This window comes from Bubalus kerabau, chromosome 7 (genome assembly GCF_029407905.1).
Source record: "Bubalus kerabau isolate K-KA32 ecotype Philippines breed swamp buffalo chromosome 7, PCC_UOA_SB_1v2, whole genome shotgun sequence".
NCBI lineage: Eukaryota > Metazoa > Chordata > Mammalia > Artiodactyla > Bovidae > Bubalus > Bubalus kerabau.
The window spans coordinates 31973960-31989657 of NC_073630.1; the positions used below are offsets into that span (position 1 = coordinate 31973960).

A 15698-nucleotide genomic window follows, 5' to 3' on the forward strand; every position below is an offset into this window, starting at 1 on the left:
AAATAACTCAAGACGCCAGAGTGCTTCAATTAACAGCTGAAATATTGTGATATTTTAACACAGGTGATATAAAGAATCAGAGCCACAAATAGATACATGGCTGTGAGTTATAGCTATTTCTTTGCAGGTTTATTGTTGAGGACAGATGTAGAGAATGCTTTCCCTTCTCATAGGCCAATCAAGAAGGACAGGGTTGGGAGGGAGTGGGTGGAGGTGGATAACACTTATTTGGTTTCTTGAGCATCTAAATATACGTATGCATATGACCGAAGGCAAGAAAGGTTCAAGAACACCCAAGATGTTTGAAAGAGACACTCCGTGTTATCATGAGTGGAACAAGTTGCCCTGAGGAGCCAAGTAAATATTTGTAAAATAATAGCAACGATAACAGTAGACATCCATTGTCAGCTTAGTATGGTATAAGCCTTACTTTACATATTGTAAACTATATTTTTTCCAGTTTTATGGAAATGCAATTGATATACTGTGCTGTGTAAGTTGAAGGGGGTACAGTATAATGATTTGAATGTTCTAAATATAGTAATTCATCAACTCTTTACAACCTTTTGAGGTAGGTTCCATAAATACATAGTCTCATCAACTTACCAGTGTAGAAACTGAGCTACAGAGAGTTTAGGTAAGTCATTCAAGGTCACACATCCACTGAATGGCGGATTTAATTTTGACCTCAGGCAGTTGGGCTCCAGAGGGGCTGCCTTCTTAAAATCCTGAAAAGAATAAAATGCTAAAGATAAGGTGGTAGAGATGGAGATGGGAAGAAACATAAGGGAATAAATAAGAGAAGAAAGGAGACTAGATAGAGGCTAGGGAAAGGCTGTTTGTTTAGGTGATCCAATATTATAATTTTAATGGAAGGTCAGAATGCTTAAAGAGTAAAGGAAGGAATGGCGGGAAAAAGATTTCCCCGAGGACTGTGATATTTGACCTATGCTTTTGAAGTGAATCATGCTGGATTTAAGACTTTTTTGCCTTAAAATTTCATTAAAACTTAACCCCTAACTAGCATTAATGCTTACTAAAGTATATTTTTATACCAAGCAGAAAATGATTTCAATGAAAATAAATATTATGGTTTCAAAGGAGAGGGAATGAAAGCCAGGTTGATACATGAACTATCCAAATAAAGTGAAGAAAAATAAAAACACATGAACATTTAAAGTTTTGCTCTTATTTTACTAGGAGCACGATCCCCCATCTCTATATTTCAAAATTATGCCATTGAAACTTTAAGGCTGGCCCCATGCGGTGTGCCTGTGAAGACCAACAAACAAGAAGCCATCTTCAATGCTCAGCAAAAACACACAAACACAATATTTGTAGGATGGCGGTTGCACAACTTAGAGTAATTTTTTTTGTCATGTTCTCTTTGGCCAAACACATTTGCAAGAAATGAGTTTCCATTCCCTCTGGCTTTAGTTCTCTGAACTGATGGTGTCTGTATGGTAGGATGTCTGAGAAGCCTATAGGTATGTAGGAGATTTAGGGAAAATTTGGGCTAGAGGTTATATTAATTCTTATTTACTAGAACCATCTGACTTTATTTTTTAGATAACTTTTCTGTTTTTTTTAAAAATGTTTTTGGAATACAGTTGATTTACAATGTTTTAGTTTCAGGTGTACAGCGAAGTGATTTTTTTTTTTAAGATTCTTTTCCATTATAGGTTATTACAAGATTTTGAGTATAGTTCCCTGTGCTGTACAGTAGGTTCTAGTTGGTAATATTTTATACATGCTGCTGCTGCTGCTAAGTCACTTCAGTCGTGTCCGACTCTGTGACCCCATAGACGTCAGCCCACGAGGCTCCCCCGTCCCTGGGATTCTCCAGGCAAGAACACTGGAGTGGGTTGCCATTTCCTTCTCCAATGCAGGAAAGTGAAAAGTGAGAGTGAAGTCGCTCAGCTGTGTCCGACTCTTAGCGACCCCATGGACTGCAGCCCACCAGGCTCCTTCATCCATGGGATTTTCCAGGCAAGAGTACTGGAGTGGGTTGCCATTGCCTTCCTTCTCCAATATTTTATACATAGTAGTGTGCATATGGCTTCCCTGGGAGCTTGGACGGTAAAGAATCTGCCTGCAATGCATAAGACCTAGATTTGATCCCTGGGTTGGAAAGAACCTGCAGAGAAGGGAATGACAACTCCCTCTGGTATTCTTGCCTGGAGAATCCCATGGACAGAGGAGTCTAGCAGGCTACAGTCCTTGGAGTTGCAGAGTCAGACACAACGGAGCAACTAACACTACAGCTACTGGTGTGTCTATATTAATCCCAAAGTCTGATTTTATCCCTTCTCCCATTTTCCCTTTGGTTTGTTTTTATGTCTGGGAGTATATTTCTGTTTTATAAATGAGTTCATTTGTATCAGTTTTTAGATTCCACATATAAGCGATATCATATATTTGTCTTTCTCTGACTTACTTCATTCAGTATGACAATCTCTGGGTCTATCCTATTGCTGCAGATGGCATTATTTCATTTTTTTTTATGGCCGAGTAATATTTCATTATATATATATATATATATATACCACATCCTCTTTATCCTTTCACCTGTTGATGGACATTTATTGAATGTCTTGGCTATTGTAAATAGCGTTTCTATGAACACTGACTTTAAAGTTGAGGAAACGCATGTCCTAGACAACTATTGAGTGCCTACCAAGTGCTAGGCTATTCTAAACATCGTGTAGGGAGATTAATGTCACACAACCTGAGTGATGCCATGGTCAACAGAGGCAAGATCTTTTGTTACTGCATGCAGTGTGCTTTCCACTGAATTCAAACAGCCACCCACCTTTGAGGTTGTTTTCTCAACTTGGCTTTGAAAATGCATCCTTTTATCTGGCCTGTTACGGTTATCCAACATCTAGTTGGTTGCTTCTTGCCATTTATTTTCTGTAGATTTTCAGACTAGAATCAATTTGTTACAAGGAATAACAATTCACTGCTGAGAATTTGCCACTTCTCTTGGATTTTACAGTCTATGTTCTATCACACAATTTGATACTAAGTGTAGCTTAAATGTGATATTGATAAAACTTCTGGGTATGTAAATCCTCATTTCAGCAGTGAGAAACTATCACTAATAGCAGATAATTTCATGGGCCTTGAGGTCTTTGCTGCCTCTGAATGCATTTACAATTATATGCTTAGTTTTTAAAGGAGTTGCGTACCTCCGAACAAGAAGCTACCCAAACCTGGTATGATTCGATCTTTGTTACAACATTCAAACTAAAAGATAATTTAATTCAAAGTTTCCTGTCAACTTATTGTACTCCTATATTTTTGGGTGAAATGGGGGGAATCAGAATTTGAAGTCCATTATGTCTGACTCCAATGTCTTCCTCCTCCACCCGCAATTATGGCGTCATTCTCAAGCATGTGATTCACAACAGTGGGCACACCTACTTTTTAGCTTGTTGCTGCTAAGTCGCTTCAGTCGTGTCCAAGACTGTGTGACCCCATAGACGGCAGCCCACCAGGCTCCCCCATCCCTGGGATTCTCCAGGCAAGAATACTGGAATGGGTTGCCATTTCCTTCTCCAATTTTTAGCTTGTTAGTTCTGGCCTTTTCTGACTAGTCCCTGTGTTGCATTGCCTATTAAATTCAAAGTTCCTATTCTGACATATCAATGCTCTTATTCATTAACTACTTTGAACCAGGTAGTTTTCTAAACACATGTACTGCAGTTATAAAACTGCTCATCCAATGCTGAAAAAATCAGGGTCATACAAATTCTACAGAACCCAATTAAAGTAATTTTCATATAAATTTTACCAGATCTAAATGATTATAAGTCACATTATTTTGCTAGGCAACACATATATAGTGGGAAATCCAAGAACTTGTATGTTTATCATAGCCTTTATTATGGTGATTGGAGATCCTGATCTAAGATGCTGACAAAAGGAATTTGCTCTAAATAGTGCAAAAAAAGACAAAGTGAATACTTTATTTTGCTTGTTCTCATAGGCTTCTTTTTTTTCCATACCTACTGCTAAGTCTAAACTTGTGAGAGTGTTCTCATATTTTCTTGTACATAAGACAATCTTATGAAAAATATATATTAATAGAAAATATCCTGGAGTTAATTACACTCATCCTAATTGCTTCATGATTTCCTTTTGTGAATTCCTAACTGAAATAGGACAATCCTTATCACTGAGATGCATGTATGCTGTTATAATCTAAAACTTAAAAATATCAGACAGCAGAGTACACTCAGTGAAGGACATTGAGGAAATGTCATGATTACTAAGTTCAGTCTGTCATATTGTCTTCTGCCGAAAATTACAGCATCACTGAAGCATCGTGAAATAAACAAGACTATAATTATTATCAAGGTGAAAGTCAAAGTCACTCAGTCAACTCTTTGTAACCCTATGGACTGGCTTTCTCTGTCCATGAGAATTCCAGGTAAGAATACTGGAGTGGGTAGCCACCCCCTTTTCCAGGGGAACTTCCTGACCTAGAGATCAAACCTACGTCTCCTGCATTGCAGGCAGATTCTTTACCATCTGAGCCACCAGAGAAGCCCAATTACTCTCAAAATGAATACTAAATCAGATGGATATATTCATTTTCTGTTTTAAATGAAAATTACAATAAAGAAGATTGATTAAAAAATAGATTTTGTAATTCCAAGGACACATTCATCATATACTGCAAATATAATAGCAGGAGGGATTGACATCATAGTAGACTTGCCTCAAATCCATTATCTTTCAGTTAATAGATACCAATCACAATGGAAATTTGAAACCCTAAAGTAATATATTAAGTTATTCACATGATTTTCAACTGGAATTCCTTATTCTGAATTTAGAATGATAGTTATTATTTTATTTCCAGGATTGATGAGGCTCCCAGAAGAGCTGAAATAATTCTGAAAGAAACACATACCAAATAATAATAGTAATGTGATCAAATGTCAGTCTTTTTTTATGTTACTAAATCCTTAAAGTAATAATTTACTTAATAATTTCACTTCTTGTCTAGGTGAAGTACATTTATATTCAGTTATTCTCAGTTGTAGACTGCTCTGGCAATTTGTATGAGGAGGGTTTTGATGGCAAGAATATGTAAGAGGAAATTGTCATTTGCCAGTCCAAGTCATGCCATATCAGAGGTGTAAACGAATTGATGACATACGTGTTTCACTGATAATATACAAGTACAACTTGTGAATTTATTAATCACATATTTGAAGTAAATGTACCTGGGATTGAATATCAGTAATTAGCAAAGGTTTGGAATGTTTGTATGCTCACAGCTCCTAGAATAAAAGACAAATGCAAATTTAGTTGTGTAATGAGTGCATTGTCTCATTTTCATTTCTGGATAAAATGCATTTGATGAAAAATAATAAGTCGCTCTTGGTAGAATCCTTGGACTTACATTTGAAAGCATTAATTTCTTCCATACAATTTCTTTCACTTTGAAGTGTATTGCTTTAAAAATACGTCATAGTGATCTTTCTATTTCTGTTTCTGAAGTGATGTATTTAAAGTAAGAGGAAAGCATTCTACTGGATGGTGTTAGTCACTCAGTCATGTCTGACTCTTTGTGACCCCATGGATTGTAGACTATCAGGCTCCTCCATCCACGGGATTTTCCGGGCAAGAGTATTGAAGTGGTTTGCCATTTCCTCCTCCAGAGGATAATCCCAACCCAGGTCTCCCACATTGTAGGCAGTTTACCATCTGAGCCACCAGGGAAGTCCCTTGTTCAGTTATTAAGTCTTGTCAGACTCTTTGCTACCGTATGGATTGTAGCCTGCCATGCTTCTCTGTCCATGGGATTTTCCCAGGCAAGAATATTGCAGTGGGTTGCCATTGCAGTGGGTTGCCATTTCCTTTGGAGAAGGCAATGGCAACCCACTCCAGTACTCTTGCTTGGAAAATTCTATAAAAATAAAGTCTTACTATTACCATTTTCAAAATAAAGACACATCAATAAATAGATTCTTATTGTTATTGTCTTGTCAGACTCTTTGCTACCCTATGGACTGTAGCCTGCCATGCTTCTCTGTCCATGGGATTTTCCCAGGCGAGAATATTGCAGTGGGTTGAAGGAGATGGCACCCCAACTCCAGTACTCTTGCCTGGAAAATCCCATGGATGGAGGAGCCTGATAGGCTGCAGTCCATGGGGTCGCTAAGAGTTGGACACGACTGAGCGATTTCACCTTCCCTTCTCACTTTCATGCATTGGAGAAGGAAATGGCAACCCACTCCAGTGTTCTTGCCTGGAGAATCCCAAGGATGGGGGAGCCTGGTGGGCTGCTGTCTATGGGGTCTCAAAGAGTCGGACACGACTGAAGCGACTTAGCGGCAGCAGCAGCAGCTGTTGCAGTGGGTTGCCATTTCCTTCGGAGGAGACTAGTGGGCTGCCATCTATGGGGTCGCACATCTATGGGGTAGCAGCCATTTCCTTCTCCAAGGGCTCTTTCTGACCCAAGGATCAAATCCACGTCTCCTGCATTGGCAGGTGGATTCTTTACCCCTGACCCATCAGGGAAGTCTTATCTTATGCTTTTCTTCAAAACACTCTCTTCTCACAAACTCTTGATCATCTTCTCTACTCTGCTCTTAGGTGCTGGGGGCACAAGTGAGCAAACAGGGGTGACATTGGAGCTGGGAGAGGTGGGATCAGGTTTGTTCTGGAATATTTCAGACCTGGTGAAAAAGAGACTTATCAAATCAATAGACTAATATAAAAGTCTCTTTGGAGTCTCAAAATAAATTATTTAATTGAAAATGATCTTTCTGAGTCATAAGATCAGACATGAAAGCTAGAAAAGTCTGAGTCTCATTCATGATGATTTTGAGGCTTTGTTTTGCTTAATTGTAATAACATACTTGAAATGAGATGTTATTTAATTACTATTTTAGCATCCTTGTTAAAATCTAATGGTAAAATCTAGTTTGAATTTCAGCTTTACTGTTTCCTAGTTAGGCATCTTGGACTTGTTACTTAAAAGATCTCAGACTTAGTGTCCGTAAGAAGTAAAATGAGGCTATTAATAGTTATAATCACATAGGAATCTTAAAGTACTAAATAATGTATGTAAATTTCTTAGGATTATACCTGCTTTCTCCTAATCAAATACTGAGTGATACAGATGATAAATAGTAATATCTAATAGATGATATAGGTGATTAATAATATTAATCACTGAACAAAGTTACAAATTTGTTAATAAGTGAGATTTAGAAACTTGCTACATTTAACTTCTAACATTAAGGCTGCTAAATCAAAGTCATTTAAACAGTTAAATCATATGATATGAAAAATTTTAATCCAAATTGAGAGCTAACTAACTTTCATTATTAAAGAATGGTACTATATATTCAAGAATTTAAAAAAATAATTAATCCCATAATTTTTTTAAAATTCTAGTTTTTTGCCAGTCCAGGTTCGATGCACAATACTGGATGCTTGGGGCTGGTGCACTGGGACGACCCAGAGAGATGGTATGGGGAGGGAGGAGGGAGGAGGGTTCAAGGTGGGGAACACATGTATACCTGTGGCGGATTCATTTTGATATTTGGCAAAACTAATACAATTATGTAAAGTTTAAAAATAAAATAAAATTAAAAAAAATAATACATATTAAAGAAATATTATTTCCTTGAAAAAATATACATAGCATCAGCTACTGACTTTTAAAATTTAATTCCTTTAAAAATCAAAAATATAATACAATTTTTGTACTGATTCCTAAAAATACTTTTTGTATCACAGCTAATTACATAAATATATACATACATATTCACACACACATACACACACACATAGCAAAAGGAAAAATTTTATGAAACAAAATATGACTTTCTTTTGTGCATTATGCTGTAATCCAGTCTATTCAATTTGAACCCATGTTATTTCATATCTTCTAAACGATGGTTATGAAGACCATGCTAACTAAATTGATTTCACAAACTGGACTTGGTTTTATGACTTGCAGTTTAAAAAATAGTGCCCTAGTGTGTATGTTAGAGTATGTTAATAGTTTTAACACTAAAAATTTCTATTCTAAGCTAAATTTGAAAAACTTGGTCTTTAATAAAGTTAAATAGGTTTTTCTCATGAGAGACTTCCAAGAGTTTAATATCCTAAACCCAGAAGAGGGTCAATATAAAATATAGCATTTTCTAATTGGATATGAGACTGTGGAAAAGAACATTTACTCTTCCTTCCTTTCTTCTTGCCTTTCTTTTCTCCTGTTTTCCTATTTCCTTTCTTCTTTTCTCTCTTCCATTATTTCCAGAAACAGCCTTCATGGAAAGGCAACATATATAATGCAATAAGATGGTTTAGAGCAGATTTCATTTCTGAAATACTGTGAACATGAAATTAGTACAAAATTTTGTAAAACACTGTCCTATGTCTGTACATCTAATGCCTAAGTTCTAAGAATAAATATGTCAGTATCACGTAAGTTATTTTAAATTGGCTGTATGCCACTTTACACGTTGACATTAAAATAAAAAGGCAATGCTTCAGTAGCATGGAATAAAGGCTGATTTGGAAAACAAAGTTTGTAGAAAATACACTGCAAACACTTTCACAATAACAAAAACAAAAGAAACTCAGTTTATGTTATGTGTAACAAATCTAACTTTTTTGCATTTTCATTTGCCCAAATCACATATTTCCACTTGTGAACTTTGAATTTGCCAAACAAAATTGCTCTAACTCTCTGACAGCATCAACTCTTTCATCCCATCATTTTTGCTCATTTAACACACATTTATTTCCTATTCCCTGTGGTAGGATCACACATACTGCATATGCTCACATTACAAAATCATATCTAGGCTATAGATAAATATTTACTGTTATAATCCATTAGTCTACTTAGATGCCAGTCATGTTTACTGAGTCCATTTGATGGCATTCTACAGATTAGAGAAGTTTTACATTGTTGTTTTTCAAAATATTTATAGTTGGTTGTGCTGTCCTGAGATGTAGCACATGGGATCTTTTAGCCACAGCAAACTCTTAGTTGCAGCACGTGAGCTCCAGTTCCCTGACCAGGGATCAAACCCAGGCCCCCGGCATTGGGAGCATGGAGTCTTATGCTCCACTAGGGAAGTCCTTATGCTGTTTTTAAATAATCACTATTTATTCATACAGCGAAAGAAAAAAGGGAGATAAAAGATAAGAACTAATATTTATTGTATGCCTACTATATACCGAAGTCCTTTTCTTCATCAGTGTATCATCTCCCTGTCTTCTAGTCTACCAATTTGGACTTTGTTAAGACCTATTCAAACAGTTTTCATTCCAATCCCAAAGAAGGGCAATACTAAAGAATGTTCAAACTACCATACAGTTTTGCTCATTTCACATGCTAGGTTAAGCTCAAAATTCTTCAAGCTAGGCTTTAACAGTATGTGAACTGAGAACTTCCAGATATTCAAGCTGGGTTTAGAAAAGGCAGAGGAACCAGAGATCAGATTGCCAACATTCATTGAATCATGGAGAAAGCAAGGGAATTCCAGAAAAGCATCTACTTTTGCTGCACTGACTATGAAAAAGCCTATGACCGTGTGGATCACAACAAACTCTGGAAAATTCTTAAAGAAATGGTAATACCAGACTACCTTACCTGCCTCCTGAGAAACCCATATGCAGGTCAAGAAGCAACAGTTAGAACCAGACATGGAAAAACTGGTTCAAAATTGGGGCAATGCTGTGTCTTGTCACCCTGCTTATTTAACTTCTATGCAGGCTACATCATGCAAAATGCCAGGCTGGATGACTCGCAAATTGGAATCAAGATTGCTGGGGGAAATATCAGATATGCAGATGATATCATTCTGCCATTTCTAATGGTAGAAAGTGAAGAGGAACTAAAGAGCCCTTGATGAGGGTAAAAGAGGAAAGTGAAAATACTGGCTTAAAACTAACATTTGAAAAAACCAAGGTCATGGCATCTAGTCACATCACTTCATGGCAAATAAAAGGAGAAAAAGTGGAAACAGTGATTTGATTTTATTTTCTTGGGCTCCAAAAATCACTACAGATAGTGACTGCAATCATGAAATTAAAAGATGCTTGCTCCTTGGAACAAAAGCTATGACAAACCTAGACAGCGTATTAAAAAACAGAGACATTACTTAGAATCTTCATTGGAAGGACTGATGCTGAAGCTGTAGCTCCAATACTTTGGCCACCTGATGTAAAAGGTCAACTCTTTGGAAAAGACACTGATGCTGGGAAAGATTGAAGGCAAAAGGAGAAGGGGGCAGCAGAGGAAGAGATGGTTAGATAGCGTCACGGACTCAATGGACATGAATTTGAGCAAACTCTGAGAGATAGTGGAGGACAGAGGAGCCTGGTGTGCTACGGTCCATGAGGTCACAAAAAGTCAGACATGACTTAGTGGCTGAACAATACCAACAATTTAAACAAAGCAAACCAAAATGCTAGACTCCATGCTGCCTTTCTCCGTAGACTTCCGCACTGACTGGTTTAAAGTACAGCATGAGGAGGGATATGCAATACATTGTTCCCTTCTGTTTAAAATGTGATGGCAGATAGAAGGGAGAGAGAAAAATGTTAAACTATTCTTTTTGAAATGAGCACATAAGCACCATTAAAAAACTGACGAATCATAAATGATTTTTAGGTGTGTGTGTATGTTGAGAAAAGATAATTAAACTTTTAATTACACATGTTTTGGACAGTAGAGATACTAAGTATTCTAAAAATATGTCAAAACACAATTTAGCTTGAATAATAATGACTAGCATTTGTAGCACCTCTAGAGGAAGCCTAGGACTTACCTAAAACTTTGGAATCATTCTACATGAGGTCATACAGCCAGCACTGTTATAGAGTGAGAAGATGTAGTGTCTGACTCTTTGTGACCCCGTGGACTGTAGCCCACCAGACTCCTCCCTCCATGGGATTCTCCAGGCAAGAGTACTGGAGTGGGTTGCCATTGCCTTCTCCAAGGGATCTTCCCGACCCAGGGATCAAACCCAGGTCTCCCGCATTACAGGCAGATGCTTTAACCTCTGAGCCACCAGGGAAGCCCACTGGAACTTAAGTTTAATTTAATTTTTCTAACAAAAAACAGCATGAAATATAAAATGCCCAACTTTGGAGTATGAGAAAAAGAAAGGCTTCAAATAGACATTGAAACATCTATAAGGTAGAAGACAGTAAAAGGAGGTGCTTGGTCTACTTTCTTAGTGCTGACTCAGGATCTTTGTAAAGGAAGCCTTTCATATATGATAGTCTTGTCTTTCCAAATGTTCGTGTCTGTCTCCTGATCTTACAGGGTCGTAGTGTGCATACTGTGACTGGGATGGTGCCAGGTTGGTTAATTGATCAAGCAAGCAAATTCAACAACCATTGGAGGGGGTAAAATACAGAGAAGGAATAGCAATCCAAAAAAAAAAAAAAAGCTGGCCCAAAAGACTGTCAGAAGATACAGGAAGGCTGATGAGATATTTAGGAAAACTTCTGAAGGACAGAAGACTTCTTTGCTCTGGTCACCTTAATTTATCATTGCTCCCTATTCCTGCTCTAACCAGTCAATATGGATGATGCAAACTAGGATTACACTTAAATTTTTTATGTCTCAGAACATCTCTCAAAAAATATTTTTAAATTCAAATAAGAGTAGTGTATTAAAAATTACTTAGGATTCAAACATGGCCCTCATTCCAGGCAAGGTAATGAAAGTAATCTGATATGTAAAGACCTGACCAAGAGCTATAGGATCTCTCCAATAGCCACTTCCTATATCCTGGCAATAGCCATAAACACAAAATGTAATAGCCTCACCTATAGTTTTTACTTTTGACTCTTATAGACATATGGTTTGCATTATGTGCAGATAAATAATATTGGTGCCCCTTTATTAAACTTGTTTTTTTTCTTTTTCTTTTTGCTTCCTCAGTCCTCTTTTTGGAATACATCTGTATGCAGGGTGTCCAGTAATATTGAGAGTCATACCTTCCATGGTTCTTTGCCATCGCATGATGAAACTCTCTATTTATATTAAAATGAAGGTGTTCCTAGGGGAGACATAGAACAGAATGAAACAACAAACAGAGCTTTAGAGATTGAATACGTGAAGGGACAGTGATGGCAAGATGGTAGCTTTTGTTACGGAGGGGCCCAGAGGACTGCGGCAAGATTATAGTGTGAGCCACAGTGGCTTGGACTTGGCAGCTCTCATAGGTTAAAGTACTCACAATTCAGAAGCTAATCAAATAATTTTTCATCTTGCACATTTTGATTTGGTATGTCATTGCAAGAATATGTTGTTGGCTGAGGGTGGCGGGATTTATTCTTTTCCTCCTGTTAATAGAACGAAGCATTTTATCAGATAATAGTATTTCTTCATGTAATTGAACTCAGAGCAATATTGTGATGCAATGATCTATTTACTCCAGGTAATGAGAGGGTAAGCCATGAAAATCACATTAACGTTGATGTCCAGATGTGAAAAGAAAGAAAAGGAAAAATATGAATTGAAGTACTAAATTTCTCTCCTTGAAGAGCAATTTTCATGGTAATGGAGTGGATGCAACAGGGTTTCCTTGGAATCGCTGAGGCATGCAGCCATGTGTCCACAAACGGAGCAGTCAATGAATGAAGTGAAGAAAGACTTTCGCTTTACTCTTCAGGTACATAATCTTATGAGAGGAATTTTACCTCTTTTGATGCAAGTTTATTATGTATTAAATACCCTATTGGATTAAGTGATCTCAAGTTTCTTTCCAGAACTAAAACCTTAATAGAATTTCAGATTGAGCAAAAGTTCAAAATATTATTTATTAGAAGAGCTCCAAATTGATCATGGTCTGGGTGCTTTATTAAGATTAAATATTAGTTAAGAATCACCAAATAAGTAAAACATATATCCAGGCTATTATTTTATGGCCTCAGTTTTTTTATGTGTTAGACTAGCTTTCTCTGAGAATTTTGGAACAGAATTCTATGGGTTCTCCATCAGTTAATATTTGCATATAGAAGAACTGACCTTTAATTCAGGTATAGGTTCTTCTCTGATCTTTTTTTTTAAATGACAGATGGAAACCCCCCACCGAATCAGCTATTGATTAAAATATGTAGGTCCATATTTCACCTTGAAGATGTTGTTGTTGTTTAGTCCCTAAATTGTGTCCAACACTTTTGTGATCCCATGGAATGTAGCCCACAAGGCTCCTCTGTCCATGAGATTTCCCAGGCAAAAATACTGGAGTGGGTTTCCATTTCCTTCTAGGAGATCTTCCTGACCCAGGGATTGAACCTGCAGCTCCGGCATTAACACGTGGATTCTTTACCCCGAGCCAGCTGGGAAGCCCACTCTGAATGTAAATAATGTGAACTCTGGATGCTTGTTAAAAGTGTAACTTTGAATGCATTGCTTTCCAATATTGTGCAAAAGATCTGCAGACAGAAACAGTCTATAGAAAGAATTGCCAAGAGATGACATCTATCCATTATTCCACACTTTAAAACCACTACTAGATTTGGTCAAATCAGAGGACATATTATGTCCTGGATAGTATTGTATTGACCCCCATAGAGCTGCCTTTGCTGAAATGTTGTTTATAGAATGATGCTGAAAATGCTATGAAACTTGTCATTGTGCATACTCCAAAACTGCAGTTGAGGGTATAAGCCAGTATATTACATGGTGTTGGTTTTATGAGGACCATGGGGAGAAATTTCTGTCGGATATTAGTAACAGCAATAATTTTGCTTCTCCAAACAACTGTTCTTATTTTATCTTATATTTCTTGTAAACTGTGTAGCTGATCAGCATTCTGTTTTCCCACTGACTGCTAGAAAGCTTAGGGCCACATCTGTGGCCCACCACTACTAAGTCAGTATGGTATGAATTTTTTTAGGGTTCTCATTCCTAGTTCTATTTTATAACCCTACCAATACTTTCCTTTTCTTTATCTCCCCTACTTTTAACTCAAGTTATCCCTTTATCTTATTTTTCTTTTCAACTTGACAAAAACATTTCTGCAACTAGGTGACATCTATCTCTATATCTATATATCTCTCCTAAATACAAATATGTATCTTTATTATCACAGATTTAATATTTCTTATAAATATGTATATTTATTTATTATTACAGATTTATTATTCCTTATGATTCTGTAGCTGCTAAGAGGGTTCTATGCTGGATTCTCTTATGCTCATTCTTGCAACTGCATTTAAGTGCAGATTGCTTTCATAGGAAGGATCAAGGTGGCCTTACTCAAGTTCAGAAGTTGCTTCTATCTTGTAGGATACCTAAGTTCTTCTCCACAGGGCCTTTCATCCTCTAGTAGGCTAGACTAATTTCTTCCCATAGCCATTTTGGGGTATTTTCCAAGAAAAAGATGCTCCAAGTTTCTTGAGGTTTAGGCTTTGGAACCCAATGTCATTTATGTTGCAGTTTAGTAGAAAGCAATCAGGCTGGGCCAGATTCAAGTCATAGTGAGATTAATTCTGTTTCCTCTCAGGAGAAGCTGCAAACCATTTGTGAACATAATCTGTTTACCATAATAAGATTGCTCACCGAAATAGAGGTGTCCTGACCAAGTGTGTTGTGTATTTTTAAAAATGTGCTTCCCCTGGTGTGGGGACAGCTGATGTACACAAAGTTGCTGAAATCTGCTCCTCCTGGCCAAGCTCTTGAAATTGCTTCCACCACTACATACTGAACTTCAGGACTCATCTGTTCCTCCAGAATTCCTGCTACTTTTTACCTTGTCCTTCCCTATGTCCATTTCTATGTTCTGTCCATTTTATTGGAAGGGTTGTGGGCTGTTTCCCCTGAAAAGGTTTGTTGAAGTTCTGACTCTCAGTAACTCAGCATGTGACCTTATTTGGAAATAGGGTCTTTACAGAGGTAATCAAGTTGAAAGGATATCTTTGTGGGCCCTAAACTAATATAACAGGTGTCCTTATAAAAAAACAGGGAATTTGGACAAAGAAACACACAGAGGTAAGATAATGTGAGGAGACACAAGAGAAGCACCATGAGGAAACCAAGGATTGGAATGAATGATGCATCTACAAGCCACAGAAAGTCATGCCAAAGATGCCAGCAAACCACCAGAAGCAAGCAAGAATTTTCCTACAGGTTCAAAGGGAGCATGGCTCTGCTCCTTAACACTGCAATATTGGATTTCTAATGTCCAGAACTGTAAAGCTAATATCTGTTGTTTTAAGCTACTCGGTGTGTAGAACTTTGTTATGGCAGCCATGGTAACCTAATACAGAGACTTCGTCTTGAAATTCTGACTCTTCAACTGCTTGGACTGATGTCTACATAACAACTGTTTTCCACGTCAGTTCATTCTTCTGAAAGGCCATCTTAAACATGACATCTACCTCTCGATTTGTCATATTTGAGTCATTGCCTGGCACTTCAAGCATATGTCCTGGTAACTCACATTTTACAGTCTTTTTAGTCCTTAGTCCTCAGTGCCTAAATCTCAGAAGAAAGCAGAGGTCTGATTTGATTAGAATATAAATTTCAACATTATTAGAAATGATGGCCATTTTCAGCAGTAACTTGAAGGAAGACATACAGGAAAATTTCCATATTTTAATACCTGATGATAAGGCAGATTCCACAAAAGTGGTAACATAGAATTTTGTTTTAAATAAATAATTAAAAGAAACACCAACTTCTAGATAAATCA

The 15698-nt window shown here is 37.2% G+C and overlaps 1 long non-coding RNA gene across 1 annotated transcript; it reads left to right on the forward strand.

Moving 5' to 3' along the window:
* Positions 1-281: 281 nt before the first annotated feature.
* LOC129657179 (uncharacterized) lies at positions 282-15574 on the forward strand. Its single transcript, XR_008716584.1, has 4 exons — positions 282-417; positions 12438-12671; positions 13271-13361; positions 14969-15574. It is a non-coding gene; the product is annotated as an uncharacterized LOC129657179 (long non-coding RNA).
* Positions 15575-15698: the final 124 nt, after the last annotated feature.